Source organism: Pan paniscus, chromosome 10 (genome assembly GCF_029289425.2).
Source record: "Pan paniscus chromosome 10, NHGRI_mPanPan1-v2.0_pri, whole genome shotgun sequence".
NCBI lineage: Eukaryota > Metazoa > Chordata > Mammalia > Primates > Hominidae > Pan > Pan paniscus.
The window spans coordinates 29,782,470-29,795,017 of record NC_073259.2 but is presented as its reverse complement, the minus strand read 5'-3'; the positions used below and the strand labels follow the sequence as shown (position 1 = coordinate 29,795,017).

At 43.2% G+C, this 12,548-nt stretch overlaps 1 non-coding gene across 1 annotated transcript; it reads left to right on the top strand.

Annotated features, from left to right (window-relative positions):
- The first annotated feature begins 1,974 nt into the window (after positions 1 to 1,974).
- Positions 1,975 to 2,051, top strand: LOC112436788 (small nucleolar RNA SNORD83). The gene has a single exon (XR_003025480.1). It is a non-coding gene; the product is annotated as a small nucleolar RNA SNORD83 (small nucleolar RNA).
- Positions 2,052 to 12,548: the final 10,497 nt, after the last annotated feature.

Below are 12,548 nucleotides of genomic sequence, written 5' to 3'. Positions count from 1 at the left end.
AGCCTTCACAACATGGCAGCTTGCTTTCCCTGGAGGAAGGGCTGAGAAAGATTGAAGTTTAAATCTTTGTAACCTAACCTCAGCAATGACTTTTCATATCACCATGGCCATTTTCTATTCATTAGAAGCAAGTCACTAGATCCAGCCTCCACTCAAAAGTAAGGATTAGACAGGGTGTCAACAGCAGGAGTCAGGGATCACAGATCACCCCACAGGCTGCCCACCACAGCAAGGTTACTTTAATAATTCAAAATCAATCTATGTAATGTGTCATATTAATAGTACAAAGGAGAAAAATATGATCACCTCAATAGATTAAAAAAATATTTGGGCCAGGCACAGTGGCTTACTCCTGTAATCCTAGCAGTTTGGGAGGCCAAGGTGGGCGGATCACTTGAGGTCAGGAGTTCAAGACCAACCTGGCCAACATGGTGAAAGCCTGCCTCTACTAAAAAAAAAAAAATACAAAAATTAGCCGGGTGTGATGGCTGGGGCTTGTAGTCCCAGCTACTCGGGAGCCTGAGGCAGGAGAATGGCTTGAACCTGGGAGACGGAGGTTGCAGTGAGCCAAGATTATGCTGTTGCACTCCAGCCTGGGCGACAGAGCGAGACTCTGTCTTAAAAAAAAAAAAAAAAAAAAAAATTTGATAAAATTTAATATCCACTGATGATAAAAATCCTTAGCAAACTAGAAATGGGAGCAATTGTTCTTATTCTGGAAATAAGATATAAAATAACATATAGTAGATTGCACTTCTTTGCCCCTCCTGTTTCACACCTTTTGCTATATAATTTTGCAATGCCCTCAATCATGGGCAAAGTTACCCTTGACTCTGGACTCAGGCATATGACTTGCTTTGGCCAGTGGGATATTGGCAGATGTGATGCAAGTAAAAATTTGAAATGAGCTTGCCTACTGGGGTTTGCTTTTTTGTTCTTCTACTCTTTACCATGAAAAGAACCTGCCTAAGCTGCTCCTTCTGGTTCCAGGAAGAAGATATGAAGTGTGTAGAACATGAGTTCTCCAGCTAAGGTACTCAGTCAAGCCCAGCTGAGAACAGAGCTCCTAGCTGAGCTGCAGATGCATGCATGAGCTCAGCCAAGACCAGCAGAGTGATCTAGCTAAGCATAGCCCAGATCACCTGATTGCCACATATGTGTAAGACATAAGTATCTATTGTTATATATCACTGGCTTTGTGGTTCTTTTGTTATCCAACAAAAGCTAATTGATACAGGTTATCTACAAAAATACCTCAGCAAGTATCAACTTAATGATGAAATGCTAAAAGCTTTCCTCTGAAACTGGAAACTTGCTAAGTTTGCCTGCTACCACTTCTATTTGACCTTGAATGGATACCTTAGCCAATGCAATAAGGCAAGAAAAAGAAATAACAGAAATAAGGATAAAAAAAGAAAGAAAGCTGTCATTTATGTACATAGCAAATCCTAAAGAACCTTCAGATCAAGTTTTGGAATTTTATCTAGGTCACTGAATTCAAATCAACACACATAAACCAATTGTATGTTCTATATACCAGTAACAAAAATAATTGTAAACTGAAATGTTTAAAATATAACGTCTGGCTGGGCGTGGTGGCTCATGCCTATAATCCCAGCGCTTTGGGAGGCCAAGGCAGGCAGATCACGAGGTCAGATTGAAACCATCCTGGCTAACACAGTCAAACCCCGTCTCTACTAAAAATACAAAAAATTAGCCAGGCGTGGTGGTGGACACCTGTAGTCCCAGCTACTCGGGAGGCTGAGGTAGGAGGATCACTTAACACCAGGAGTTCAAGGCTGTAATGCAGTATAAGCGTGCCTGAGGATGGCCACTGCACTCCAGCCCGGGCAACCTCACCTCTGTTTGTTTTTTCAATCAAATATCTAGGAATAAAACAAATGAAAGATTTTTAACATCTCCATATAGAAGACTATTATGAAAAACTAAAGATTTTTTTAAAAGAGAGAGAAAGCCAAATGATGCTTATTTGACTCTGGTGCACTTCAGTGTAAGGATGATTTATAATCTGTCACTCATGATTGATGGCCTTGGAAAAAGAAAAAAAAAACAGGAGTTACATCATATTCCTGATTGGAAGACTCCATATGTCAATATTCGATTGTGAATTGTAAATATGTCAATTGTCCCCAAATTTATCTCCTTGGTACATTCTGAAAATTCTCGACAGATTTTTTTTTTTTTTTTTCTTTTTGAGACGGAGTTTTGCTCTTGTTGCCCAGGCTAGAGTGCAATAGCGCGATCTCGGCTCACCACAACCTCCCCCTCCCAGGTTCAAGCAATTCTCCTACCTCAGCCTCCCGAGTAGCTGGGATTGCAGGCATGCACCACCATGCCCGGCTAATTTTATATTTTTAGTAGAGACAGGGTTTCTCCATGTTAAAGCAAGAATAGTTAAAGCAATCTTGGAGAAGACAAAAATGGGAGGATTTTTTTCACAGAAAAATTAAACCAGTATAATTAAGACTGTGATTTTGGCTCAAAAATAAACAAATAAACCAAAGGAACAGAACTGAGGGCCTAGAAACAGACTGACACATTTATGGATGCTTAATTTATGACAAACGTGGTGCCCTTGAATGGTCTTTTTAATAAATCCTTCTGGAACGGTTGAATATCTATGGAAGGAAGGAAGAATCTTGACCCTTATCTTACTGTATACATAAAAAATCAACTCCAATTGAATTATATGTAAATCTAAATGTGAAAACTAAAACAATAAAGATTCTAGAGGATATCACAAGAGAATATCTCTAAGATCTTGGGGGTAGGAAAAGATTTATTAAACAGGACACAAAAACCACTAATTACAAAGGAAGTAACTGATACATAGACCAGGGATTGGCAAACTACAGCCCTCAGGTCAAATCTGGCCACCTGTTTTTGTTATCCCAGCACTTTGGGCAGCCGAGGAGGGCAGGTCAGTTGAGCCCAGGAGTTTGAGACCAGCCTGGGCAATGTGGAGAACTGTTGCCCTTCAAAAAATACAAAAATTATCAGGGTATGGTGGCACATGCCTGTAGGCCCAGCTACCCAGGAGGCTGAGGTGGGATGGGAGCCTGAGCCTGGGAGGTTGAGGCTGTAGTGAGCCATGACTGGGCCACTGCACTCCAGCCTGGGCAATGGAGTGAGACCCTGTCTCAAAAAAAAAAAAAAAAAACTTGATGATGAAGTATGGGAACATGGAAGAGTATGATATTATACAAAGTAAAGGAAGCAGGAGGCACAGTGGCATGCATGCTATAATAACAACTATGGAAAATATGAGTGCATCAGGCCAAGGACCAAAGGGTGTTTTGCAAAAAATAAAAAATAGTTGTCTAGGGTAGCAAGTTTTCTCAAAATGATTCCCAAAATTGTTGCATAGTCTTTCTATGAATGATAAACTAAGAAAGAAGGGAATGACTTTCTTTTCTTTGAGAAATCCTATTTTTTCCAAAAATGTATTACAGGTTGTTAAACGCTACTCGGCTGAGGTTCTTAAAAGATTAGCCTGCCCCATAAGGGTTGTGATGGCAGGAATTCTGGCTTCTATTTCTAGCCCTGTTGACAGACTGATGATGAAACTCATGCATGCCCTTTAAGCTTTCCCCATCTTTGAGGCAGGGAGAAATTCCACTTGCTGCTGCCATTTAGCGCTACAATGTTTTAAAAATTAATGAGGTGCATTTACAGCCCAGGATGTTCAGGTGATTGGCTTTCCTTGAGAAATCAGTGTTGTCTGTGAAGAAGATAAACAGTAGGAGTGGTTGGGTTTGGTGGCTCATGCCTATAATCCCAGCACTTTGGTAGGCCAAGGCAGGTGGATCACCTGGGGTCAGGAGTTGGAGACCAGCCTGGCCAACATGGGGGAATCCCCGTCTCTACTAGAAATACAAAAATTAGCTGGGTGTAGTGGCAGGCTCCTCTAGTCTCAACTACTGAGGAGGCTGAGGCACAAGAATCTCTTGAACCCAGGAGGCAGGGGTGGCAGCGAGCCAAGATCACGGCACTGCACTTCAGCCTGGGTAACAGAGCAAGACTCTGTCTCAAAACAAAATCAAAAACAAAAACAAAAAACAGTAGGAGTGCTGTTATGTTGTCAGACATTGAATTCCTGCAACCAACATTTGTTATTGGGCACCTGTTGTGGACAAGAGACTTTTTCAGAGTTATGATTATATGCGAAGATGTCTCAATCATGGTTTCTGCCTTCAAGGAACTTACAGTAGGGTAATGATAAAAATACCTAAAATTGCCAGGTGTGATGGCTCATGCCTGTAATCCCAGCACTTTGGGAGGCCGAGGTGGGCAGATTACTTGAGGTCAGGAGTTTGAGACCAGCCTGGCCAACTTGGTGAAACCCCATCTCTACTAAAAATACAAAAATTAGCTGGGCATGGTGACGGATGCCTGTAATCCGTCCCAGCTACTCGGGAGGCTGAGGCAGGAGAATAACTTGAACCTGGGAGGCAAAGGTTGCAGTGAGCCAAGATCACACCACTGCACTCCAGCCTGGGCAACAGAGTGAGACTCCATCACAAAGAAAAAAAAACAAAAACCTAAAATTTACTGAGGGTTTACAATGTGACAGGAACTATGCTAAATGCTTTATGTAAGTTAATTTATTTAATTCCAACGACACCCCCAGGGAGGCAGAGGTTATTGTTATCATTTTAAGAGATAATTAGGCCAGGTGTGGTGGCTCCTGCCTGTAATCCTAGTGCTTTGGAAGGCCAAGGCGGGAGGACTGCTTGAGGCCAGGAGTTCAAGACCAGCCTAAGCAATATAGCAAGACCCTGTCTCTACAAAAAATGAAAAAATTAATTTAGTCAGGCATGATAGGGCAAGCCTGGAGTCCCTGCTCCTCTGGACACTGAGGTGGGAGGATTGCTTGAGGCCAAGAGTTTGAGACCAGCCCAGGCAACATAGTGAGATCCCTGTCTTTACAAAAAAAAGAAAAAAAGAGAGCAATAGATAATTAAATTGATGGCAAGAGAGGCTAAATAAATACCCAAGGTTGTGAAACTAAATCCACCTGACCCTGAAGGGCTGCCTGGCAGGAAAGCCAATGCTCTTGACTACTCGCCTACACTGCTGCCCAGGCATCAGCCACACTGGGAAGCAACTGCCTCCGTCAGCCAGCTTGCAATTCATAAACTCTATAAAATCATGCCTTTTTGGCTGGGCGTGGTGGCTCATGCCTGTAATCCCAGCACTTTAGGAAGCCGAGGTGGGTGGATCACCTGAGGTCAGGAGTTCCAGCATGGCCTGACCAACAAGGTGAAACCTTGTCTCTACTAAATACAAAAAAATTAGCTGGGTGTGGTGGCGCATGCCTGTAATCCCAGCTACTTGGGAGGCTGAGGCAGGAGAATCGCTTGAACCCAGGAGGCAGAGGTTGCAGTGAGCCGAGATTGAGCCATTGCACTCCAGCCTGGGCAACAAGAGCAAAACTCTGTCTCAAAAAAAAAAAAAAAAAATGCCTTTTTGATGGGGTACCAGCTGAACCTACTAATGACACAACCGTGTTAGAAAATCTGCACCTTTTTTCAGCTTCAAAAGAGTTTCTAATAGAGTGGGAATTGTCAAGTAATCAAGGCATGGAAATAATCATATTTAAGTTATAATTAAATGTTTTAATATCTATTATTTGGGGGAAGGGAATTATTAGCAATAGCCAAGTTCTTTTTTTTTTTTTTTTTTTTTTTTGAGATGGAGTCTCTCTCTGTCTGTCGCCCAGGCTGGAGTGCAGTGGCGCGATCTCAGCTCACTGCCACCTCCGCCTCCTGGTTCAAGCAATTCTCCTGCCTCAGTTTCTCCAGTAGTTGGGGCTACAGGTGCCTGCCAACACGCCTGGCTATTTTTTTGTATTTTTAGTAGAGACTGGGTTTCACCGTATTAGCCAGGATGGTCTCAATCTCCTGACCTTGTGATCCGCCTGCCTTGGCCTCCCAAAGTGCTGGGATTACAGGCGTGAGCCACCGCACCCGGCCAGCAATAGCCAAATTCTTTAATAAACAACTTTTTATTAATGCTATTGCTTTGTGTTGTCTAATATTAAAATATTTCTGTCTTTTTCCAGAAACTATAAGAGATTATAGGGTGAAGATTGACTATGCTGAGTAGGGTACAAAACTAGGTGTTTTTTTGTTTTTTTGTTTTTTTTTTAAGACAGAGTATCGCTCTGTTGCCCAGGCTGGAGTGGAATGCAGTGGCACAATCTTGGCTCACTGCAACCTCTGCCTTCTGGGTTCAAGAGATTCTCCTGCCTCAGCCTCCCTAGTAGCTGGGATTACAGGCATGCGCCACCATGCCTGGCTAATTTTTGTTTTTTCAGTAGAGATGGGGTTTCACCATGTTGGCCAGGCTGGTCTTGAACTCCTGACTTCAAGTGATCTGCCCACCTTGGCCTCCTGAAGCGCTGGGATTATAGGCATGAGCCACTGCGCGCAGCCTTTTTTGTGTTTTGATTCTTCTGATCTGTGCCCCACTTAGGTCCCATAGAATCACAAACTCTCAAGTTTGGAAAGAACTTTCAAGGGTATTTCTGGTATATTATTCACACTTTGGATTACAACCCATTAGTAGATTATGAAACCAGTGAACTGAGTTATAAGAAGCTTAAAAAAAGAATAAAATAAAATTGCACATGGTAAATGTAAAGGTAGCAGTTAGCAAAACTTTCGTTTTAATTATTATATTCATTTTCTAGAACTGCCATAACAAAGTTCCACAAACTCAGTGGCTTAAATCAACAGAGCCAGCACAGTGGTTCACACCTGTAGTCCCAGCTTCCTGGGAGGCTGGGGTGGGAAGATGCTTTGAGTCCAGGAGATCGAGGCTGCAGTGAGCTATGATCATGACACTGCACTCCATCCTGGGGAATACAATGAGACCTTGTCTCTTTTTTAGGAAAACACACACACACACGCACACACATCCACACAGATAAATTTATTCTGTCATGATTCTGGAGTCTAGAAGCCCAAATCAAGGTGTCAATAAGGCCGTGCAACTCTGGGTAGAATCCTTCCTTGACTCTTCACCTGCAATCCTTGGCATCCCTGGCTTGCAGCTGTATCATTCCAATCTCTGCCTTTGTCACATGGTATTCTCTTGTCTGTGTGTGTCTGTGTCCAAACTTCCCTATTCCTATAAGGATATCAGTTGTACTAGATTAGAGTCCATCCTACTGACCTCATCTTAACTTGTTTATATCTGCAAAGATCCTGTTTCCAAATAAGTCACAACCACAGGTACCAGGGGTTAAGACTTCATATCTTTTGGGGGTAGGGATTCAACTCATTCAACCTGTAACATATATATATATATATATATATATTTCCATGTATCTACTTACACATTTATACATCATATATATTTACATATATATGTAAAACCTATGTATTGAATCACAGTGCAAAAATGTGTTTAATATTACTGTGGTAAAAAAAAAGAGAGAGAGAGCTTATAAACACTGATTTAAGCTAAGCACTCATCCAGTTCTTCATTTCTTTTGGTAATAACTTGACGATAGTAGTTCTGCCTACACTGAGCCCACTGACAGGTGACTATCTCTGTAGATTCCCCAGGGTTTGGACAATTCTGACTGTTGGCAGGGCTATCAGAGAAGAATTTATTAGAACTCTATATGCAGCTTATAAGGGACCTAGCTGAGCGACTTAAAACATCAGGTTAGTTTTTAGCAGCAGTGGTTACAGGTAAAGTGCTCTTTTGAAACAAAATATAATACAACTTGAAAGTAGTCATGCTATTCAAGCCTGTAAGCCCAGCCCTTTGGGAGGCCAAGGCAGGCAGCTCACTTGAGCCAGGAGTTTGAGACCAGATTGGGTAAAATGGTGAAACCCCGTCTCTACAAAAAAATAAAAAGAAATAAAAATTAGCCAGGTATGGTGGTGTATGCCTGTGGTTCCAGCTACTAGGGAGGATGAGGTGGGAGGTTTGCTTGAGCCTGGGGAAAAAGTAGTGATGAAAATTAGAATGTTTTTAAAGTTATAGGCAAATTTGAGGGGTTACATATAATGAAGACCTCATTGCCAAAGCCCAAAGAAGGATGTTTCTTCTTTTTAAATCTGAAAACCTTTCAAAAGAGATTGACCTTTTTTTTTGTTTTTCTTTTCATTTTTTGAGACAAGGTCTCGCTCTGGTGTTCAGGCTGGAGTGCAGTGGCACGATCTTGGCTCCCTTCAGCCTTGACCTTCCAGGCTCAAACAGATCCTTCCACCTCAGTCTCCTGAGTAGCTGGGACTACAGGCATGCCCCACCACACTCGGCCAATTTTTGTATTTTTTATAGAGATGCAGTTGTCCAGGTGGGGGTCTCAAATTCCTGGGCACAAGTGATCCTCTCGCCTCGGCCTCCCAAAGTTCTGGGATTACAGGAGAGAGCCACTGTGCCCAGCTGACGATGACATTTTTTATTGTAGGAGACAGAAAAATGAACTAGGTCAAAGATCCCCTAACCAAAAGATTAGGGTCTATTGTAAAATCATGAACGCTTTCCCTTGTAGATCTTTCAGCACGTTGCCACCACCCTGCCCAGCTCTCTGAAATGTGCCAAGTTTTCCTTGTCTACTCAGAAACTTTGCTGACAGCACCAGCCTGCTCAGCTAGTGAAAATGCCTCCTGCCAAAAAGATTAACTACACTCATTTTTCTTTAGGTAATTTCATAAATCATTGTGCCTATTTTACTTTGAAAAGCTTTACTATTTTCTTCATAGACGATAATTTAGAGCCTGAAGGACACTTTAGGTAACTGAATCTTTTTCTGTCTTCAAGACATTCAGATTGGAAACAAAGTCTCGTCAGTTACAATCCATTTTGGCACAGAGATTCCTGGATATGGGACTTTGAGGGGTAGGTGAGGAGTGCACCTCAGAATGAAGGAAAGAAGTTGTGGAGTTAGAAAAAGATTCATTCTGAAGCCATCTCCCTCTCAACACCCACCCTTGAGCTGGCTTAGGAACAAGTACCCTGCGGTGTGCTTCTTAGAGGGAAGAATCAGACCTGGAGTCTTTCATAGCTTCTAACTGTTTGGGGCTTTCTACTTCAAGAAAGACACTGAAGGTTGAGCCAGCCTTCTGATTTGGCACTACTATTGATTTTCCCACACTTTTGGCCAGCGTGTATGTCCATTTATTTTCTCATTTCTCACATGAGCAGGCTGGAAGTGTAGAAAGATCTTCGAGACACTACTTACTCATTTTGAAGTGCTTGATCAATCTTTGTGCATAGCAGCATAAACCCTGGACCTGGAAGTGCATATTTCAAAGAGAGCCCTGTACCTTTTGTTCTCTTGCAAGACAAGCAGTTCTCTCCCCCGGAGAGATCTCCTCTACCCCACCTCCGCCCCACTTTCTACTCAAGGCAATGGGAGGTACCTGAGGACCCTTCACATGACACAAAGTACTGAGTCTGTGTTCCAGAATAGGAACAAAATGATCTCTACCCTCTGAGGCAGTTAATGCAGCTGCTTTGTTTAGGCTCTTTCTGAAATTAAAAAGAATCTCCCTTTTTACTCACTGTTAATGGGGTGAAAAGCTCAAGTGTTCCATGTCACACAGGGGAAATCAGATTTGTGTTTCATACAAAAGCAAAGTCAGTGGCTCACGCCTGCAATCCCAGCACTTTGGGAGGCCAATGGGGGTGGATCACCTGAAATCAGGAGTTGGAGACCAGCCTGGCCAACATGGTAAAACTCCATCTCTACTAAAAATACAAAAATTAGCCAGGCATGGTAGCGTGCGCCTGTAGTTCCAGCTACTTGGGAGGCTAAGGCAGGAGAATTGCTTGAACCCGGGAGGCAGAGGTTATAGTGAGCCAAGATTGCGCCATTGCACTCCAGCCTGGATGACAGAGTGAGACTCCGTCTCAAAAACAAAACAAAACAAAACAAAACAAAACACCAGCGTTTCAGTCATCCACATGATTTTTGCTGGCACCAGGCACACATTGCAACCTCTCTGCCTCGGTTTCCATCCAACTCCTCCACCCTAACAATCCTTACTGTATTCAACTAAAAGAAACCAAGGATCTTGGTGGTGGAAGTTGCTTGACTTCTTGTCCTCCAATCACGTCCACTTCCTGTTTTCTTTTAAAGCTCACTGACAAGATCTTATTTTACGTGACAAATATGTTCGGTTTATCTGTGCTATCAATTTCTGATAAACGTACATTTTAATCTGTCAGCCAGTGTTCCAGGCACTAATGCTGCTTAAATGTAGCTGCACAGCTCTTACCCAGAAATGGTGCCGTCCAACTAAAATCATACATTCAGGCAGCTGATTACAGACACTGACCTTGAGCTCCATTCCTGTGCGGTAATCCAAACCATCTGCACTCAACAACAATTAAAACCTTCAGATCTCTCAGGCGTTTCCTTCCTCTGATTATAACTTATGAGCTGCAGCAAAACTCAGAAAGAAACAGAATTAAAAAGACCAGGCTTTGATGCCAGCTTGATTTCTGCAGGGCAGTTCTAAACAGAGAAATCTCCACTTTATGGAACAGCTCCTTCCTCAGCTGAAATGCAGGCACCTAACATCTAACAAACCTTGAACATTTAATTATGCTGATTCTCTCTTTTGCCCAGAGGGGAAGAGGGACCTTTCATTTACGGAGCCAGAGTCAGGCAAAACAATGAGGTAGTTTGTCCTGGAGATCTCCTATCACCCTTGTTTTCCATACCTCCCTCTTTGTCTCTCTCATCCACTTTTTATACCCTTAAAGGTCTTGCTGCCTTCTACAAAAGAGGTCCAGGCTAAGAAAAAAAAAAAAAAAAAAAAAAAAAAAGCTAAAGAAAGTCAGTGCTCTATTTCTGAACTCCTCTATTTCTGATCTCCTTTCTCTCCCTTCAGATATCCTACATCTTCATGACTGTGTCCTTTCCTAGGAATCCCAAAGGAAATGCACGCAAACAAATACATTCAGCCAAAGTGTCTAAGAAAGACATAACGGTCACCCTTAGGAGGTGGAGGTGAGGAGTGGTTAGGGAGAGGCCTCACAGAGAATAGATTTCTGATGGGAAGCATCCAACCCTTAGCAAATTTCGGGGGAGAGGGAGGTTTGATTGGCTGAAGTGCAGCAACTCACATTATACCTGTTCAGTGTTGTTCTCAGGATCACCCTGGAAAAGCACAGAAGGATTCTTTTTTTTTTTTTTTTTTTGAGACAGAGTTTTTTGCTCTGTCACCAGGCTGGAGTGCCGTGGCATGATCTTGGCTCACTGCAACATCCACCTCCCAGGTTCAAGTGATTCTCCTGCCTCAGCCTCCTGAGTAGCTGGGACTACAGATGTTTCACCCGGCTAATATTTGTATTTTTAGTAGAGACAGGGTTTCACCATGTTGGCCAGGATGGTCTCAATCTCTTGACCTCATGATCTGCCTGCCTCGGCCTCCCAGAGTGCTGGGATTACAGGCATGAGCCACCGCACCCGGCCAGAATATTTTCTTAAATGTGAACCAGATTACATCTGATGTTAAAATCCCTACTTCCCTAAAATAAAATCCACATGCTTTACCAAGCCTTAGAAGGCCCTCACGATCTAGCCACCACACCTGGCCCAGAAGGATTCTTGGAACTGAGACTCTCCAGCAGGAGGGAGGCTGACGACCTAGGGACACCAAAGGGGATTTCTTGGGCAATCATTGAAAAATCCAAGACCATAAAGATTTCTCTCCCTGACTGGGCACCAGGCTAGGGAGAGAACTTTGGGAATATAGTACATTGTTTCCAGCACTATGATTTGACACAATAGCTCCTAACTCAGATGCCAATGAGTGAAGAGGGGGGAAAATGAGAAGTTTCTTTCCCCACTGGTTCATCTACACTCTTACTGCATTTTGCTAGGCAAGTCCTTTTTTTTTTTTTTTTTTTTTTTTTGAGACAGGGTCTTGTTCTGTCACCCAGGCTACAGTGCAGTGGCATAATCACGGCTCATTCCAGCCTTGATCTCCCAGGCTCACACAATCCTCCTACCTCAGCTTCCCAAGTTGCTGGGACTATAGGCATGTGCCAGCAAGCCTGGTTAATTGTTTAATTTTTTTGTAGAGACAAGGTCTCACCACGTTGTCCAGGCTGGTGTCAAACTCCTGGGCTCAAGCGATCCTCCCGCCTCAGCCTCCCAAAGTACTGGGATTATATGCATGAGCCGGTGCACCTGGCCAAGTCTTTTAACAATTGTTATAGTAGAGAGTCTCTACAAAAACATTTACATTCATAGTGTCACTTGGTTCTCTTTAGAATCTCCTGAACTAAGCATTTTCATTCTCTTAAAAAACTAGAAAGGAGACCATGCGTGGTGGGCCAGGCACAGTGGCTCACGCCTGTAATCCCAGCACTTTGGGAGGGGGAGGCGGGTGGATCACCTGAAGTCAGGAGTTTGAGACCAGCCTGGCCAACATGGCGAAACCCTGTCTCACTAAAAATACAAAAATTAGCTGGGCATGGTGGCGGGCGCCTGTAATCCCAGCTACTTGGGAGGCTGAGGCAGGAGAATTGCTTGAACCCAGGAGGCGGAGGCG